Below are 20,077 nucleotides of genomic sequence, written 5' to 3'. Positions count from 1 at the left end.
GGCGTTTCACCAGCGTTGCGTCCAGCACCACGTCTGCCATATCGGCGTAGTTGTAGGAGGCAAGCGGAGCCCATCGCTACGTGCTCTCGTCTATCCTGCTGAATCACGCACGGCACGGGAGCGAGCTGCTGGTGGTGGACGCCGCGGTGGCCGCTACGTCCTCGCTCTGCTTCCTGGTGGATGTTCCCAAGGCACGGATGCTTTCGTTTGGAGCTCGGCATAGAGCCGTGCCACTGGTTTCGGCGCGGCTCCATGTTGGTCCCCAAGGTGACGACGGACCGTGCGGATGACGTCTCGGCTTGCACGCTCAAGGAGGGCTCCGTGGACCACGTCACGGTCGGCTGGTCGTGCGGCAACTCGCAAACCAAGCACAAGACGAAGCGCCAAACGAAGCACAAGAAGACGCACAAGAAAGCGCACCGGAAGAAGCACCAGAAGAAGCACTAGAAGCACCAGAAGCACCAGAAGCACCAGAAGCAGTACAAGACTCAGATCCATGTCATGGTCCGCGACGCCAGCAAGCTGAGAGACGGGAAACTGGAACGTCGGCGCCATGACCAAGTACAATGTCGGGAAGTCCTTCTCCGTCATTTATGCGCACGGTGCGGTACACCCACTACGAAGCTCGATTTACATTTCTTCGGGGGCTTCTCACTTCTCCACACAAGCACCCAGCCATTGGATACGTGGCCGCAACACTCCACCGACGACAACCAAAGCGCGCAACAGCCAGTTTTCGGTTTGCCTGGTGAGCGGCCCTGACGCTGCCGGGTAATGCCTTCGAGCTTACGCTCCGCCCGACCATACAGTCGAGCACTCGGTACACCTGGTGAGCGGCCCTGACGCTGCCGGGTAATGCCTTCGAGCTTACGCTCCGCTCGACCATACAGTCGAGCACTCGGTACGCCTATCGGCCTCGAGCACAATCAGTATACCTACTTAGTTGGGTCAGATTCAACGAGGTCAATGTAGGTCATTTGGGTATGGCCATTTCGGGGGTTGCCACTCGGCACCTTGCCTCTCAAGCAAGGCAAGGCATCTTCATGCCTTTGACCTTAACCAAATGAACCACATTGACCCCTAATCTGATTGAATGCTGCAAATGTCTTATTAAAGACACGATTTCACCTGTATCGTGTTTGCTGATGTAACGGGTTACATGGAATAGTGACCCTGGCACTATTCAGGGATGACTACAAAATGTCACTCCCCTGAGTAGTGACACAATAGGCTAGAGAGCCAACCGATACATTTGATATAGGATAAACTATAGGGGACTTCAGATTTGTATGCAGGCCAACTCTGTACTAACCTATAAATACACTCAGTCTTAGATCTACCGTACTTCTGATCAATCAGTCCCCTTAGGCCAGGGACACGTGAACTGCCGTTGACTGAGAGTTTGTATACTCTCTTAAGCACACTTCCTCTGTGCAAGGTGCTCGTGTGGCCCCGTCACACTTGGTAGCACTTGTAGTTAATCCTACACCTACGCGGGTAGATTGGACTACCTGAATCCTCTGTGGTCTCAACGAGTGAGCCAAGATGGACAGACGTGAGTTTCCTCATTTGAACGACTCGCAGTTCGAGTCGGTTCGGAAGATGGCAGGCATCTTTGGAATAGATGCTCTGCGTAGCTTAGCGGCAGCGACGCCGGCTGAGCAGGGCGTTCGACACCTATGAGCAAGGGCTCATCGCCCATGTTCGGGGGCTGCAGGCTTTCGCAGCCACGCCGAAGCCGGTGCAACCGAAGCCGTTGAGGCTGAAGGTTCACCCCTTTGAAGGGAAGGAGGACGGGAACCTTCACTTCTGGGTCCGAGAGGTTGAGCTCGCGATGGACGCGGCTCTCGTCTCGGACGAGCGACTTCGTGTCGCTTTTGCGCTTTCCAACCTTAGTGGTCGCGCTAAGAGTGGGCGTATACGCGCGAAACGACAACGCCGGGATGCTTTGCATGATGGTCCCAGCTCTGTGAGCAGCTACGGGCTACGTTCCTTCCGGCGAACTATGAGTATCGACAGCGCTCGCGCTTCCTCGCTCGCAAACAAGGAATGCGCGAGCTACGCGAGTACATACAAGAAATGAGAGAACTCACAGCCTCGCTGGCGGGGACGCCCCTGCCCGAACACATCAAGGTGACCATGTTCATGGACGGTCTGCGTGTTGACCCAGCCCGCACGCAGCTGTTCCGGGTGCAAGCAATCACTATGGAGGAGGCGATACAAACCGCCCTCCACGAGGAGTACAGCCACATACAGGCTCGTACCCCCGCCACAGTATGGCAAAGTAACCCTGTGCCGGGTGGTGCGCCGAATAGTGGTTCCAGCAATGGAACCTCCAATGTGCCAGTTTCCATGGATTTGGGAATGGCCGAGCAGAATGACATTCGCTGCTTCGGCTGTGGCAAGCTTGGACACATGAAACGTGCCTGTCCTGCGGGAGGACAAAAGAAGAGTTACTCTTCGAAGCCCTTTGAGTCTAAGGGTCGTTGGCAGAAGCCGCGACCCAGGGACCAGGGAAACGCAGGACACCAGTAGGGGCGGGGCACCCTACTGGGGAGTTCCTAAGTCTTCATGAGGGGTGTGCGGGTGGCGCGCGTCATGGGGACTTAGCCCCTGAAAGTCTATGCACTCTCGAAGCGGAGAAGGGCTCGTGGTGCACGCGAGTGTACCGGGATACGATCATCCCTTGAGAATCTTGATCGATTCTGGGGCGTCAAAGAATTTTGCGCGCCGCCAGACAGTCGCGCGCAACCGCGACAGGTATGCCGATGCTCTACGTGGCAGCAAAGGCAACGGGCTGGTCTCCGTAAGGCTAGCCGACGGTACGGTGGTAGAAGTACCTCGGGTCCACATGGACCTGGCTGTCAAGTTCGAAGACTTTGACAGCAAGGAGCCGTTCTTGGTTCTAGACATGGACCGTACGACTTGATCCTTGGCATGCCGTGGTTAGAGAAACACGAGCCTTGGATCGATTGGCGCGGCAAGGCCATTGGGGCAAACCATCCCCCGCGCTCTGACAGAGCTTTGATGAGTCATGTTACCACCTCTGGCAGAAACTGGGGCGCCCGTGAGGGCCGCCAGGGCGTAGCGGCGTCCAAAATGTTCATTGGGGTCGTTGAGACTGACGGCGACTCCGAGAGTGACCGAGCCGACCAGGTTCCGGGTGTTGGGGTGTCAGACGGCATCTAACAGGTGGGTAACTTAGGTCCACATATAGGTAACAGAGTTCAGCGGGCGGCAAGTGCCGCTAGAGAAGGCGCCGTCGGCGCTGGCGTTGGTAACGTAGTTCCACGTCCGGTCACGCAGACCTTAACTGATGAGGAAGCCACCACAAGCGCTTCCTGTGTGGATAACGTAGTTCCACACGAGGTCGATTAGACCATAACTGATGCGGGAGTCGCTGGGAGCGCTCCTGGTATGGGTAACCTAGTTCCACACGTTAAGGCGGGAAACATAGTTCCGCACGAGATCAAGACGATCCGTGGTGCCGTCAAGTCGGCACCACCAGACGTAGACACCAGAGTGTCACGTCGTAAGCCGGGTCTAGTCGTCCGTTCGGTGACACCCGTCACCAACGAGTTGGAGCCATCCGTCTGGGCTCCAGCCGCCAAAGAATGCTATCACATCTTCGACGGCGTGACCGGTTGCCAGGTCAAGGCAGGTGCTGTTCAGCTTACGGCCCTGCCCGAGGTTGCAGAGTTACTGAACCTCGAAGAGCTCGCAATGGAGGACTTCTTGGCCGAGTTGAAGGCCGGGGAGATCTCAGAGTTGGTCCTCCTAAGGCCGGAGCCAACGTCAGTGGAGTTAAACTCCTCCTCTGTCATGGACAAGGACGTCCTGGAGGAGTTCCAGAGACAGCGCGTGTCGCGCATGGGCCCTGAGATTCTCAAGAATCCACGGGATCCGGTGTATCCCTTAGTGAAGGAGTTTGAGGACGTAGTGTCGAAGGACCCTCCGTCCCAAATCCCACCAGACAGGGGAATCAGGCACGAGATTGATCTCATGCCAGGCACAAAGTACTGTGTCACGAGTCAATGGCCTCTTCCCCGGGAGCAATGCGAAGTCATTGATGACTTCTTTGGCGCCAAGGCGAAGGCAGGCATGGTGCAGGAGTCGAAGTCTCGGCACTCGACGGCCACCTTCTGTGTTCGAAAGCCGAACGGAAAGTGGCGTCTAGTTCATGCTTATAACAATTGAACAGCGCGACGGTGCCAGCGCAGACACCGATCCCGCGGAAGGACGTGTTGCTCAACAACATGGCCGGGTGCACATTGTAGTGGGTCTAACTTGACTCACTACTTTAGCTTACACGTCGCGCTACGTGTATGAGGAAGCGTAAGTACTTAGTAATTACTTGAGTTAATTATATTTGAATACACAAATATAATTTAAATCAGATACGACTCCAAGTGACTTAGATTAGGTAAAATGAGAACTGTTTGTTTGTAAATTGATCTTCCTCCTAAATCTTCTAAAACTGTTTATCATCTATGAAAGGGGTTGACAGTGGCTGGCGGTCAGAGCCCCGCCATTATGCACGTCTCTAATTGGTAGAAAGATGCTGCTTTCTACCAATAGGACCTTTGGGTAGGTGTGGACCACTCATTGTGGTGGCCCACTTCAATGTATCCATTGGTGTGACTTACACCAAGGTGAGGAAGTATCTAAAACTTTTAACAGATATCTTATCTGTTAAAATCACAAATGGCTTGTAGCCACTTGTGCGTGTAACCCCGTTACACCATTCCCCCCCCTTAAGGTTAGACGCGCGGGGTCTCCGCACGTCAATCTTCGGAATTGAGCATTCGTCAATTCTCAGCGTTTGGAGAAGAAACCCGCGCTCATTCAACGATGAGCGCCCCTCAAGAAAAGAAGAATCCGAAGTCGGTGGAGAGTCATCTCTCCATCGATGACCACTTCGAGCGCCAAAAGGCGAAGTATGGCGACGTCGTCGACTTTGACGACGACTATGAAGACATGGAGGACGAGAAGGACTTGTCCTCAAGGCGCAGAGACTCAGTGTCGAGCGAATTGCTCGACCCCCATGCTAAGAACGTTCGCCCGCGTGAAGGGGACGAATCGGAAGCTTCGAGCTCGAAGCGTTCGCGAACTGAGAGCGATACCCCACTCGCTTCCGCTGGGGCTCTCAGTACTCCGCGCGCTGCAGTTGCAGCGCGTGATTCTAAAGCTCAAGGCTCTCCGCGCGCTGCGCCTGCAGCGCGCGATCCGTGGATGCCGTCCGCGTCCAAGATCTCGGACCGGTATGGGAACTCGGTACCTCCGAATGAGGTGCCGTTATACGTATGCAGCGCCATCAGAGATGACGCCGTGGCTGCCGAGCTGCACTTTGATGCGGAGACACATCAAAGGCGCGATTATTACATCGGACTCTTCCATGAGCCCCGATGGTTTCAAAGCAAGATGACATCTTCTCGCAGCAAAGTGCCCGAGTGGCAGGCACTTTGTCAAAGTTGGAATGCGTTTGTTGAGAGCTTCAACAAGAAGCCGAGTGCTTACCGTGATCGGATTAAGCAAGCGCGTGATCGCTTCGAGACGTACTCGAAGCGTGGAAAGTTGAAGCAACTCCACGTTGCTGCGGAGGAGGCTAATGTGCCGTGCGCTGTGCCCGAGGGCTTTCAGTGCGCGAAGCGTTTCCGGGGCGCGGTCCGCTTGAGCAACCGCGACCTGAACGGGCACAGGTCGTTCCGTGTGCCCGAGAATCTCAAAGAGCTCCGTGCTAAGTTCTTAGCACGTGAGGGTTCGGGTGCTAGCGATGATCGTAGCGCTCGTACTACTTCCGCTGCGCCAGCGTGAACCGCTCCTCGTACGCCCTCACCACTTCCGGAACGTCCTCCAGCAAGACGTTCCGCAGCTCCCATGTATCTTGATGGGGAGGAAATCCTCCCCAACGAATACGAAAACAATCCCCTTGAGGGTTCGTTTTCGGGATACTATGGTCAACAATCCGCTCAACAATCCAGCGGGTTGAGCCGCGGGCGTCACGGATCGGCGGTGGCGGGGGTGGGAACACGCCCCGGGTATGATCAGCCCCGGGCTGATCAGTAGGCGCCTCTCCACGTCCGTGGAGCGTTTGCAGGGCGCTGAGTTCGCCGCCCTGAAACAGGAGCTGGCGAACCAGAAGGCCCAAGTCGCGGCGGTCTCGCAGACCGCCTCGAATATCCAGGTCGAGCTGGGGACCCAGATGAAGGGGTTGCTCCAGCGCGTCCGCGCGCTGGAGGAGAGGCTGCTCGTCGCCGAGGCCAAGTCCTCCGCCTCTGCCTCGGCTCCTGCCGAGGCTTCGGGTCAGCCGAGCTAGATGGCTCGTGCTGCAGGTATGGCTTCAGCCGTTCGACGTAGAAGGTCGGATGGAGGCGCATGCTAGACGGTATGTCTAGCGCGTAAGCGTTGCCGTGCCGTGCCAACACAGTGAACGGCCCGATGAAGCGCGGAGCAAGCTTACTTGCTCCGAAATCCGAAACTGCATGTTTAGGCAGGTTTTGTGTAGCTAACAAAACTAATGAACCAACTTTAAATTCATTTGTGTTGCCTCTGCCCACATTGTCTGCGTTCAGCTTCTGTTGGTCAACAAAAGCTGCTATTGCACTTGGACAAACCGAATCACGGCTTGTCTTTTGGTAAGGAAGTTTATTGCATCCGAGCTGAAGTCATTCAGCTCGCTCACCGCTAGAAGCCCGGCCTCTGCGTGGTTCTTCGCGGTGTCTGCGCCCTGCGCAGACCCGTGGACTTTGGCCTTGTTAATGGAGGAGTCTGCGCAGGGCGCAGACTCATGCGTTTTGTTCGATGTTGCAGCTGATACGGTGCAAGTGTCAGCGGTTTTCTGCAGCTGCAGTATTGCAGTCGTAGATCCCCCCACTAAGGTCTGCGTGGGGCGCAGACCTGGTTGTCTTGTTCCTTGTTGTCGCGGCTGACACTTTGCAGGTGTCAGCGGCTTTTTGCGACTGCTGTGTTGCAGTCGTAGATCCTCTCCCACTTAAAGTGGGAGCCATCACTCCGAATAAACTCGGTAGACGGGGATGCCGCATGGCATTCACGTAGAACGGTATATGCCCGGTCGAGGCATGCACTGAGTTGTTGATGGCAAATTCTGCCATCGCTATGCACTCGCTCCAGTATTGGAACGAGTGAGCGTAGCTCTTCAAAATGACGACGAGCACGCGATTCACGCGCTCGGTTTGGCCGTCCGACTGCGGGTGATCCGCCGTCGACATTGAAAGTTGGCTCCCAAGAAGTGTAAACACTTCTTGCCACATGTGCGCTGTGAAGCGTGGGTCTCTCCGACACAATGTCGGTCGGCGTGCCATGGTGTTTGAACACCATGTCGACGAACAGACGGGCCGTCTGCTTCGCGGTCACCTCTGCCGGCACCGCAGCAAGATGTACCATCTTGCTGAAGCGGTCGACGAAGACCACAACACCGGTATTCCCTCCGCTGTCCGGGGGAAGACCAAAGATGAAGTCCAATGACATGGACTTCCAACACTCCGACGGAGTCGGTAGTGATTGCAATGGAGCCTGCGCAAACGGCGCAGGCTTTACGCGTTGGCACACCTCGCAAGTACGGGCGTACTTGCGCACCGACTTACACTGGTGGTGCCAGTAGAAGTCGCGCGTGAGAAGGACGTATGTCTTCTCACGTCCGAGATGTCCCGCAGACGGGGCATCATGATACTCGTACATGATCCTGAGTCGCAGGTCATGGTAATTCGGCACGACAACGCGATCCACGTTGTCGTCGACTGCATTATAAAGCAGTATTCCGTCGTGCACTCGAAAGCGGTGTACACGCGCACGAAGGTGCTTGGGCAGCTTCTGATAGGACTTGTCTGAAGGCGCTGTGCCATAGGCCAGCAACGGTTTCGTGTCCGCGTCGTGCGCGTACGCGGCCTTCCCGTCGTCCAACAGAGACGATGTGGGTTTGCTCGATCGCATGACGTCAATGGTATTGGCGTCACCAGCTTCTGCGTAGTCCGGCCGACCTGATAACGCGTCGGCCGCTACATTCAATCTTCCGGGTTTGTATTCGACCCGGAAGTTATACTTTGCAAAGAATGAGAGCCATCTCGCCATTCTTTGTGAAATGTGTGGCGACTTCACTGCGGTGCGCAGTGAAGCATGGTCGGTGTAGACCACAAATGGTCTACTCCCAAGCAAGTACACTCGGAACTTTGCGAGTGCATACTTCATGGCAAGGAGTTCCTTGTCATGCACCGGATAGTTGCGCTCAGCTGGCTTCAGCTGACGCGATTGGTAGTAGACGACACTATCACGGCCCTCGTGATCGTGCTGCATCAACGCGCATCCGATCGCGAAATCGGATGCGTCACGCACTACGTGAAACGGGCGATCTTGGTCTGCCACTGCCAAGATCGGCGCCTCAGTCAAGCCCCGCTTGACTGCATCGAATGCCTTTTGGCAATCGGGTGTCCAATTCCACACAGCTTCTTTCTTAAGAAGCTGTGACAGCGGGCGGATCTTGCCCGCATATCCTCCACGTACTTGCACAAGTACGTGGCCAAGCCAAGGAACTGCCTCAGTTCCTTGACACTTGAAGGCGTTGGCCATTCATTTATCACTCTGACCTTTTCTGGGTCAGGGCGAACACCATTTTCCCCTACGAGACACCCGAGGACGGGTATCTCGCTCGCCCCGAAGATACACTTCTTCAGGTTCGCGTAGAGCTTATGCTTTCGCATAAGCTCAAGTAGCTTCCGGAGATGCACCCTGTGCATCTCTACGTCGGTCTTCTCGCCCACATCCCGGCTGTGCATGAACACATCATCGAAGTAGCTCGGCGCGAAGTCGCGCACCGAGCGCAACAAGTGCGTCACGCACCTGTTGAAGCTCGCAGGGGCATTCTTAAGCCCCTGCGGCATCACTAGCCATTCCCAGAGCATGCCGCTTGGTGTGCTCACTGCCGTGAGAAGGATATCGCTCTCACGCACTAGGATCTGATAGAATCCATCTCGTAAGTCGAGAGCACTGTAAACGGTGCTCCCGGCCATCGAATCGATGATGACATCTTTTCGTGGTATCGGCGTCAGCGCCGGTACCGTTGCATCGTTCAACTTGTTGTAGGCATGAAGGATGCGCCATACGCCCTGTGGCTTTTTGACACAGAACGTCGGAGCACTGTGCAGGGACTTCGATTCCCGCACTTGTCCAGCTTTGCGACGACTTTCAAAGTAGTCGTCGATCGCCTTCACTTGGGTTACGCGGCAGTGGCCACTGCCGCGTGACACAGTACTTCGTGCCCGGCACGAGATCAATCTCGTGCTGAATGCCCTTATCGTGCGGAAGCTCCGCAGGAATTTACGTCTTTGTACTCCCTCAATAATTCGTAATAGGGACTCGACTTTAGTGAGTCCCAACCTTGTTCCTCGAAGCGCTCTCGCTTCGTCTTCGCACTGAGAGTGTCTTCACTCTCAGTGGTACTTCCCATGAAGAGCTGCCTCAGCTCTTCGCTCTCGCTCGCCGTTCTTTCGCTGTTCGAAAGAACGCAGACCTGCTCGATGCGTCTGTCGTGCAAGTCGCGCGTGAAGCGCTTCCAGCTCGTGGCTGGAAGCGAAGTCAACTCCGACGCCCTCGTCGGAGGATTAGCGAGTTTAATTTCACGATACTGGAATCCAGTATCGGTGCGCGTCAAGACGCTTAGCGTCTCGACGTCCGGCCTCACCGCCTCAGTCTGCCCAGCAGACGGATGTTGTGGCGTCTCGGTCTCGGACCGAGACTTGCGCAGCATTCTCCGCTTGCGCCGTCTTCTTGTTGTGCGGGGCCCGGCTCCGCACAATTGTTCATCTGGTCCAGGCCCGGCCGTGGACAGTTGTTCGCCGGCGAACTCTGTCCGCGGGCGCGCGGTATCAAGCCCGGTTTGACCGCATTTTCCTTCGTTCAGCCCGGCTGCACGACAGCATGCCAATTGCGTCCGTGTGGTACGTTTGCAACCGTCCGCACTGTTTGCAGCGTCAACTCCCGGAGTGGATACGCCGTTGTCACCTCGACGCCATTCATGACCGAGGGTGCGTCGGCTCCCGGAGCCGACGAGTCGTCGTCGACCTGACCTCTTCGGGTCAGGGACTGTCCCATGCGTACTCAACGCGAGTGTTGGTTCCTGGAACCGCCACATCCTCATCTTCCGACGTCGGCAGCACCGCCGACGTGGATCCCACTTGTTTGCGCCCTCGCGTACTTCCAGGGCACTCCGGGACAGCAGCATTAAGCGCTATCTCGACTGGTAAGCCGCGCGCACCTGCTGCTGCGTGCGCTGCGGTAACAGGGCCATCGCTCTCTGTTCCGCTGTCGCGACCGAAGCGCACGAGCATGCGCTTCTTCCAGTCAATTTCCGGATCATGCCATGCAAGTCACGGCATGCCCATTACCACGTCGAACTTATCGTCCAGGTCCAGGACGATAAAGTATTCGACAAACACCCGTTGTTTGTACGAGAAGCGCACGTTCACGACGCGCTTCTCGGTCTTCACGATGGCACCTGTTACCAGTCGCACTTCCAGAAGACTTCCAGGTACATTTGCCTCCTCGAAGTCAAGTCTCGGCAGGCTTCTTAGTCAAACAATATTATTCGACGCGCCCGAATCTACCAGAGCTCGAAGAGAGTCACTCACTCTCTTCGAGTAAACCTTCAAGATGACTAGGTTCGGCCTGTCATCTTGTTTCTTGCAGCTAGAGGTAGTCTCACTGGGGGCTGCAGTCCTCAGTGTCGCCTGCCCGATGTCGGCACGCGTGACTGCATTACCAGTAGGGCGCCCCGCGCCTACTGGATGTTCGCGTTTTTTGTTGGTCCGCGGCGATGCCTAGCATCGCCACGGCGGCCACCTCCAGGGGGCATGGGAGCTGTGCACTCCCGTGCAAAGTGACCGATCCTTCCGCAACGGAAGCATCGCACGTTGCCTCCCTGCTGCTGGTAACCAGCAGTTGTTGCGTTCGAGAGGTCCATTGGTTCCGGACCTCCCGTTCTCGCTACCGGGCGCGGATGCGACTTCGGCACGTTTGCATGCAGTTTAGCCTGCCGCAGGCTAAACTCTTCTTGCATGGCAAGGGCGATTGCAGCTTCGAGAGTACTCGGGTACTCTCGGAAGAGATAGGTCTTCACGGGCCCATCTCTAAGTCCCTTCATGAACGTGACGACCTTAGTCTCCTCGTGAATCGGATTAGTCACGATATTTGAGACCAAGTATCGTGCACGTTGTGCGTAAGCATGGACGTCATGCTTACCCTGCTGTAGGTCGAAGAACTCTGCCCTCGACCGGAACTCATTTTGCGGGGGCTCAAACGCTTGTTTGAGCTCCTCTTTGAACACTTCGTTCGTGCTGAAGCACGTAGGATCGGAGAGTCGGCGTCCATACGCCCAACTCCTTGCGCGTCCGCCAAGGCAGGGCATGGCGAAAACGACCTTCGACAGCGGGTCGATGCGTCGAGCCGCTATGGCTGTGTCGAGTTCGACAAGCCACCGGAGGAGAGGCTCGCCCTCTCTTCCCACGTAATTGCTTACGCTCAATTTCAATGATTGAGCACGCGGTGTCGTCCCTGACGACGCCGTCACTGAGGAAGCAGCATCGAGCTGCTCCTTCATGATGAACCCCAGAGCAACACCATGTTGCTCCGTCGGCGATAGCGTACGCAGCATCGTAGCTATCGCCGCCTCCCCAATGACTGTTGACAGTCGTTGGAGGGCCTCCCACTCTGGGTCAGGCAGGTGGGGGCAGTCAGCGCGTGCAACATGCGTTGCAGGCGTATTGGAGCTCTCCATGGGCACCTCCGTGCTCATGTGGTTCTCGGCTCCGCGTTCGTACACCTCGTACGAACGTCAAGCAGTCGGTCATTGGACAGACTACAAAGTGCTACCAGGTGTAGTGGATATAACTTGACTCACTACTTTAGCTTACACGTTGCGCTACGTCTACGAGGAAGCGTAAGTACTTAGTAACTACTTAGGTTAATTATATTTGAATACACAAATATAAGTTAAATAAGAAGGGATTACAAGTGACTTAGATTAGGAAAAATGCGAACTGTATTGTTTGTAAATTGATCTTCCTCCTAAATCTTCTAAAACTGTTTATCATCTATGAAAGGGGTTGACAGCGGCTGGCGGTCAGAGCCCCGCCATTATGCATGTCTCTAATTGGTAGAAAGATGCTGCTTTCTACCAATAGGACCTTTGGGTAGGTGTGGACCACTCATTGTGGTGGCCCACTTCAATGTATCCATTGGTGTGACTTACACCAAGGTGAGGAAGTATCTAAAACTTTTAACAGATATCTTATCTGTTAAAATCACAAGTGGTTTGTAGCCACTTGTGCGTGTAACCCCGTTACATGTACTAACCTAGAAATACACTCAGTCTTAGATCTACCGTACTTCTAATCAATCAGTCCCCTTAGGCCAGGGACACGTGAACAGCCGTTCACTGAGAGTTTGAATACTCTCGTTAGCACACTTCCTCTGTGCAAGGTGCTCGTGTGGCCCCGTCACAGTTGAGTACATAGCGCTTGTGCTGAGACAAAATGTGTCAGTTCTCTCTTCATTGCTGAATTCGCCCGAGGACCCGCCATCACTAGCATTGTCACCGGTACGTCTTTTTTAGGCGTTCGGGCTCGAATCTTGCGTTTGTTCCGTGATTGAAGAATCAACGAACCGTTTTCCAACAATCCCTTCGTAGGGGAAACCTTCGTCGTGTTTGACCACCTCAGGGTGTGGTGTGGTGGCGCCCCAACGATATCCACCATGTTAGGACTTGAGGTGGGCAAGTGATCCAGTTGTCGGTGTCGTTGACACATCAACCGGGATAGGTGAGCTGATCCTTGAGCTGTGAGCACGGGGTACGCTTCAAACGCATTTGACAGCCATCTACCCAGTAATCTGATCACCAACCGATCTGCACCAGCATTGCGGAGGGCGGTTGCACCCCCGATACGAATCGAGTGCGTGGAGAACCGCTGGGATCCTGTCTCGTCCTTGTTGCGGCGATTTTAATCGCCGTCGACACATCGTTCGCAGTGATACCGCTAGTCGGACCAATTGCAAGTGCGGGCATGTCAGCCCGTGTCCCGATCGCTTGTGCTCCTTTGACGATCCATCGTGCTGCCCGTACTGGGCACAACGTAGAATCACCTGACTGACTGTGAAAGCGGAACACTTCACGACCATACTGGTTGTTTTTCGCGCCCTGTTGTTTGATGCCCACCGTCGTGGCTGTGTCCGCGGGGGTCCGAGTACCATGATCGTCGAAGAACCGTATGTGACCCAGCTTCAGAACATAGTTGTAGCGCCTTGATCCAATGAAGAGATACTCCGAACGCCGGAGTAGGAAGAAATAAGCAGCAGAATCCCGCCCCAGAGTACTTGGTCGTGCGCCTGGGATAGATCCAAGCCGGTGACTAGAGCTCGCAGGAGTGGGGCCGAAACTGGGTGCTGCTTGAGTACTGGATCCGAGAACCGGCGAATTCCGCGTAGTAAAATAGCATGAGTCGTGGAAACACCAAATTCGTAACCCACTGTTGACTTGCGGTGCCAGCATACAGCACATAACTTGCCGCATATGGTTGAATAGGTATTACCCTCGAGTCGCTTGTTCGCGCCGAATTGCCACAGGTAGACAGCAAACGCACCCAACTGTGTAGCGTTCCCATGGACGTCGTCTGCACTGAGCCACTCTAGGAATTTCATCAATTTGCACCATCTGTACCATTGATGCCAGGCTCGCTGGTACAACGTGCTCGAAGAACTTGCGAGGGCCCCTGAGCGGAGAAGCGCTTCCATAGACTCGAGAGATCTCTGCAGTCAGCTGGGATCGTCACCTGTGACCATAATATAGATTGTTTAGCAAATAACGATGCTAATTTTGGGGACTGCCAAACGCGACTGCCTGCATCCGCCATCACGTTGTTCACTCCTGGGATATGGGCTGCCGACGCGTAAAACCCATTTTGCACTTCTAAAAGACTTAATATCCGCAGCAGTAACTGGCCGCGGGTTTTGCGACTTGCGCGTTTATTGTTCCACGCAATCGCCGACTTATTGTCGATCCAGAAACGGACGTGACGGTGTTCGCCATCATGGCGACCGGACCAATGGTGGCCCCACGCCAATGCCGCGTACACAGCACTCGTTAACTCGCGGACATTAATTCCGAAGCTGGAGGTGTCTCCCTCGTTAAACCTTTCGATTTATTTGCGTTCGCTGGCTGTGAAAGGGACTTGGACGTACTGTGGCGATCCGAAAACGGCGCACATACCCCGAAGTTGCTGGCATCCATGTGGATATGATAGTCAACAGTTTTGTGTCGGCCAAGCGGGCGACAGGAACCGAATTGAGTTGACCAATAGAGAGGATGTGTTTGAACCAGCGTAAATCTCTAGGGCGTCTTTGGATACGCGGATACGCCATGACCGACTCGGGGCACGAGTCAAATCGGAGATACTTTGGAAGAAGGGTATCGCCGGCCTGACACATGTCACCACGTGCCGTAGACTCCCAAGTAGTTGCCGTATCTGTTTGCGGGTGGCATAATTTTGTGAAAGCATCAAATCGAGTCGAGATGATGCATTCGTAATTTTCTCAACTGGCATCGAGAGCGTAGCTGAAGGAAGATCCCAAAGTAAGCCAAGGGCTTTGCCGCGGCCAAACCATCCAGTAAATGTCTTTTCCAAGGATGATACTTCGGTAGTGGTAGGGGGCAATACTGTATTGTCGCCTGTCAGCCCATTAGAAGGGCGTGGCGAGGCGGGTTCTTGGAACGATGAAAATCGGCGAATGACTACTTTCTAGCTGGGCGGAGGTTTCTCTAGTGCTATTCTTGTCTCGTCCTCGGGTTCTGACCTTGGTGCTCAGAACTTGAATGGCACCACGACCAAAGTATCCATCCGGAAACCGCAACATCCTGCGAATGTCAACCATTTCCAAGGATGATACTTCGGTAGTGGTAGGGGGTAATACTGTATTGTCGCCTGTCAGCCCATTAGAAGGGCGTGGCGAGCGGCCCCCGATGTAAATTGCTCGTCCGCGCTGTTAGTGGGCTGTAAAGCGCTCAGATATCGTCATTCGGCGTGAAAGTGATCTAGTTGAATTCGCAGCTTGTGACGGATACTCCTGGTAACAATTTGATACCCAACGGCCAAGCAGCTTTATAGACAAGTGATCTGCTCCACCACTGAGTAAGGCGGATGCTCCACCAATCCGGATGGAATGTGTCGAGTAGTTCGAAGGCGGAACGTTGGCCATTCGAGCAACCGATTTGAGAGCCGATACCACACGTGTTTCGTCCAGATCCGCACACAAATATTGTGATCCATGTTGACCACTTTCTTGTCGTGCTTGTAGAATTTGCTTTAGGGCTTCGACAGGACAAATGATTGCATGTCCTGACTTGTGCATTGTGCGGTAGGCACCTCGGCCGAACTGGTCGTTCTTGGCACCTTCTAGACCCAATGTGACAGAAGACGCCCGATCTGGCGTGGTTTGCCTTCCATGCTTGTCCGAAAAGAACACATTGCGCGTCTTCAAGCAGTAGAAATGCCGCTTCGTGCCGATCTTAAGATATTCTGATCTCCGCAAGAGGAAGAAGAAAGCCATCAGGACGCTACCCCACAATAGCCGCTCGCGAGGCTGTGCGAAATTGGTGCAGCCGTAGAGGAGGCGGAGAAAAGCGGGTGTGATAGGCTGAAGCTTCCGTTTTGGTGCAGACAACCGCTTAATTCCTTGTAGCAGAATTGAGAATTCGGGTGTGCCAGCCAAATCAATGCCAACATATCGGCGGTGGAACCATTTTACCGCGGCCAGCTTTAATTTGATTGTGTCGTAAGAATTGCCTTGTCGCGCCCGATTGAATCCAAATTTCCAGCAGAAAACCGCGAAACACCCCAACTTGTTGTTGCTCGAGCGCCCTTGTTTAGTTAACCATGGCGACCATCCGATGTTTCGTGAGAACTGGCACCATTGATTCCAGGCTGACTGGTACTTCTCAGAACTAGATTCTGCAAGAGCGACATCTCTGAGAAACTCTCCCAGGTTTTCAAGAGATTTTCGTAAGTTGGATGAATTGGAACCTGTGACCACAAAAAAGATAAGTTAGTCCATAAATCGTGTAGTCGATGATTTTTTTGTGCCAAGCTCTCGATCCGGCGTCCGCCATCACATTTTCGGGTCCAGGAATATGAACTGCCGAAAATGTAAGACCGTATTGAAATTCTGCGAGCGAAATTAAACGATTGTACAGCCGAGCCAGAGGATGTGGACTGTTTCTTTTATTCACCCACGACACAGCACTTGTGTTATCGATGTGAAATCGGACGTGAACACGTTGCTGCTGATATGCTTCACCCCAGGTTGGTCCCCAATGCAGAGCCGCTAGAACTGCGCTCAGAAGCTCTCGAACATTAATCGAATTGTCTGTTTTGGATGCTGAGAATTGATTTCTAGTTTCTTCGTCAAACTTTAACCGAAGATATTGCTTGCTCTGGGGTGCCAAGGCACAGAGGCCCGTGTCTGATGCATCCATATACACGAAAATGGATGGCGTAGAAATCTGAGCGAATTCCACCACTGGAATTGAGTTCAAACGATTTTCGTGCGTCAGTACGGCCAAAAACCATTTCAAATCCTCCACTACGTCCGGCGTCAGTACTCGCTGGTCAAACCTTCGAAACCTGGCTTCAAATGCCTGAAGATTTTGGTAGAAAGCGCGCGCTGGTGGAAAACATGTAGCCACGTAGCGCAAACTTCCAACGAGTTGGTGTACAATCGTAACTGTAATCGCTTCACCGTGTAAAACACCGAGAATACGAGCTCTGGCTTGTGCAATTTTCTCCTGAGGTATTGAGACTGTGTTCCTGGTGGTATTCCACAGCAGACCTAACGATTTTGTGTTCGTTGACCAATTTGTGAATTTATCTTCGTTGACTGCTTCAGGACCCAAAACTGTAGCCATAGCGTGGCGAAGTGCAAGGTTCGCCTCAAAGCAGCGTGAACCCGTGTCAACCTCTGCACACGTGTGATCATCGCACCATGTGTTCGGGCCGAACCGACTTTTGTCGAACTTTGAGAATTTTGGATGAGGAGCTCGGGATCCGTACAGTGAATGTATCTGTCGTCCAGCCAGCGCATAATATGCAGGAGAACCGCTCCAACCAAAACCGCACGAAAGATCGATCACAAGATAATTATCCAGCACAAAGACAAACATGTGGACGTGATTTTCGTGGACTGGAACATGCCGAAACGCTCCAGCGACGTCGCCTACCTTCATCAAAATCACCGAATTCGGATAGCGGGCACGTAAATGATGCAGACGCCGGGCGATATCAGCAGGAGGATTATATGAAATAGGCGGCAGCGCCTCTTGATTGGTGAAATCGTTGACAGACGCTCCATCAGGGTAAGAATAGTCGTTAATGAGTCGAATGTCAGCACCACCCGACTTGTCCACGACACCGATAGGGCTTACAAATATTTCAGGCCATTGTTGACACAGGTCTTCGTCAACAATTAGATAGCGTCCTTGCCGGTGGCCGTTTTGTACATGACGTCGAATTTGGTGCAAATGCGCCTGAACAGAACTGTGATTTCTTGGCCGTACCGCTTGCCGGGTAGGTTTTGCTGGCGTCCATTGAGGCTGCACTCCGTGCTTCACTACGTCGTTCCACAGCAGCACAAACTCCCGCATGTGAGGGTCCGTAGGTAGTGGCAGCTCGTATAAGGATTTGTTCGGTCGGCCGCCCTCGTCAGTTTGACCCCGCCACAATCGAACAAATTCAGACAATTGCAGACCCGAGCGCCGGGCAACTGCCGAGTCAAATTTGATACGGTTGTAGTCTAGCTCACCACTCTCGGATTCGTGATGAGCAGGATACTTCAATCCCCACTTCTGCGCAGCAGTGAGGTAATGATTAGTTTTCGCTTTTAGCCGTGCGTTAAGGAGCGCGCTTTGAGTGTTCGTGAATCGGTTGTGATCTCGTTTGAGAGATTCACAGTAAGCCGCTTCAGTAAGTGGCTTGGATTGAATGTTGAGCTGAGACTGATGAATTGATGACAATTGAGACTGACATGGATGAATGAGGTCACCGGAGCCATTCACTCGGGGGGGTGGACGTGAAGAAAACGCAGATATTGATGCGTCCACGACCCGTTCCTGGCTTCACAGCCCCTGAAACTCCGCCGACAACCCACCGAAGTTGTCGTCAATGAATCGCTTTGCATCTGCTGGGAGCGCCAACGGACGAAAGTGAGCTCGGTCTGTTGCGTAACAATTTCCCGGGCTTGGTCCCGTGCACCCCTTTTGTGATAGATATCGGAGGCAAAGCTGTTTTCCACCCTGCGACGGCAAAAGGCCAGATACCTCGCGTGGTACCTTAGTTGCTCGTCGCACGTCGCGATATGGTTGAGAACGGTGGCCATGCTGAGGACGGGGGGTTTGCTGAATTTTGGGTCCAGTGGCTGACAGCATAGAAGCAATGCGTCTTTCTTGCTGAGCTTGATAAAGCTCCATCAGCTGGTTGTCGTGCCTGGTGAATTCAGAACTGATCTTGGTGGCCTCATCAATGCCGTGGGCGATAACTTGGCTGCGGAATTTACCGAACTTGTTGTTCAGCCAGAATACAAGCATGTTGCACGTGACGGGGTCAGGACGCTCGAACGAAGCGTAGCCAGCCATGAACGTGCGACTAGCTTTGATGAAATTGAGCACTGTCGAATTGTAAAAGCATGTTGCAAATCGAAGTAGAGCATCGAGAGCATCTACGATCTCGCCGATTGTTGAAGCTTGTGCAGGTTGCTGAATAGCGTTCGATCGGGAGAAATTGGTCATGTTGATGCCAGATGTAGTTGCTCTCATAAGTGCACTGGGCGTGACGGGCGAGAGGTGCATGATGGAGAGCCCTCGTAACCCAAAACTGAAATCGTATAGTGCTCGCAGAACTGGTGGGGTTGCTAGAAAGGTCGTACTTGGAGCTTGTTGCACAGATTCAATAGATGCTTGAGGGTTCTTACCTGTTAGAGTCGGGTGGACAATGGCGTCATGAACTCGCCGCTCGAGAACAGATGGTCGAAAAGAAGACGCGTGAGTGTCATCCATGCTGGCGATGCTGAGTGGGCCCTGTGTAGATGCGAGAGTCGGCACCCTGTCCTGGCCAGGATCATCATCTTCGTGAGCTCGCTTGCGAAGTTGCCTATTTTGAAGGCGCACTGCTGCGATATCGCCGTGAATACTCGGCGCCATCACGCTTGAGTCACCACCATCGGAGTCATCTGAATCTGGGAGTTCTGACGACGAAAGCAGCTGAGATTGTGTAGTGTTGACGTTTGGCCGCGCATCAGGTGAGTCGTCCGTAAACACGTCGATCGAGGTAGCCCCTCTTGGTGCAAGCTCGTATGTCACTATGTGTTGACGCCGTACTTGAACAATTTGTAACGTGTCCGGCCGAATGAGCGGTACACGCTCTTCCGGCTTGTATGGAACGCTCAGTAATGTTGCTGTCACACTTGCTGGAATCCCAGACCGGCTTTTACCACATGCGATGATAACTTGATTCTGGCGATCCAGTAACTCGGCTGCATTAAGCACAGAGACGTTCACGCCAGCTCCCGTACTCAACGCGTAATTGAGACGGTCAGCAATAATTACGCGTGGAGGGTCATGAAGCTGAATCCGCAACGTCACATCATCAACTTGGACGTGTAGATAGGCATCAGCCTCTGACATGTGATAGCCGGTAACCAGACCATAAGCCCATTGATCACAGTGAGCTCCTGTAGGTTGAACAAAGGCAATCGGATGTCCAACAAAGGTGCCGGGCCACAGGTCCGCTTCAGCAGCCGCGACTAGGCGATGCCGGAGCACCGACACCTTGACATCAAATCCTTGAGGGTCGTCACCAGCATCTGGCCCCACAACGCGTACGGTGGCCATGGTCCCTTGAACGGCCACCACGGTCACGTACGTGAACGCTTCCAACGCAGGAACGTGCGAAGGACCGAGGAACACGAGGCTTCCACTGGAAATCGAGTTTGATGCCATGACGTTGAGGGTGAGTAGTCGGGGTGTAAC

Source organism: Phytophthora cinnamomi (assembly GCF_018691715.1).
Source record: "Phytophthora cinnamomi strain GKB4 chromosome Unknown Contig131, whole genome shotgun sequence".
Classification (NCBI taxonomy): domain Eukaryota; phylum Oomycota; class Peronosporomycetes; order Peronosporales; family Peronosporaceae; genus Phytophthora; species Phytophthora cinnamomi.
The sequence above is the reverse complement of the archived record's forward strand: the minus strand, read 5'-3'. Positions refer to the sequence as shown.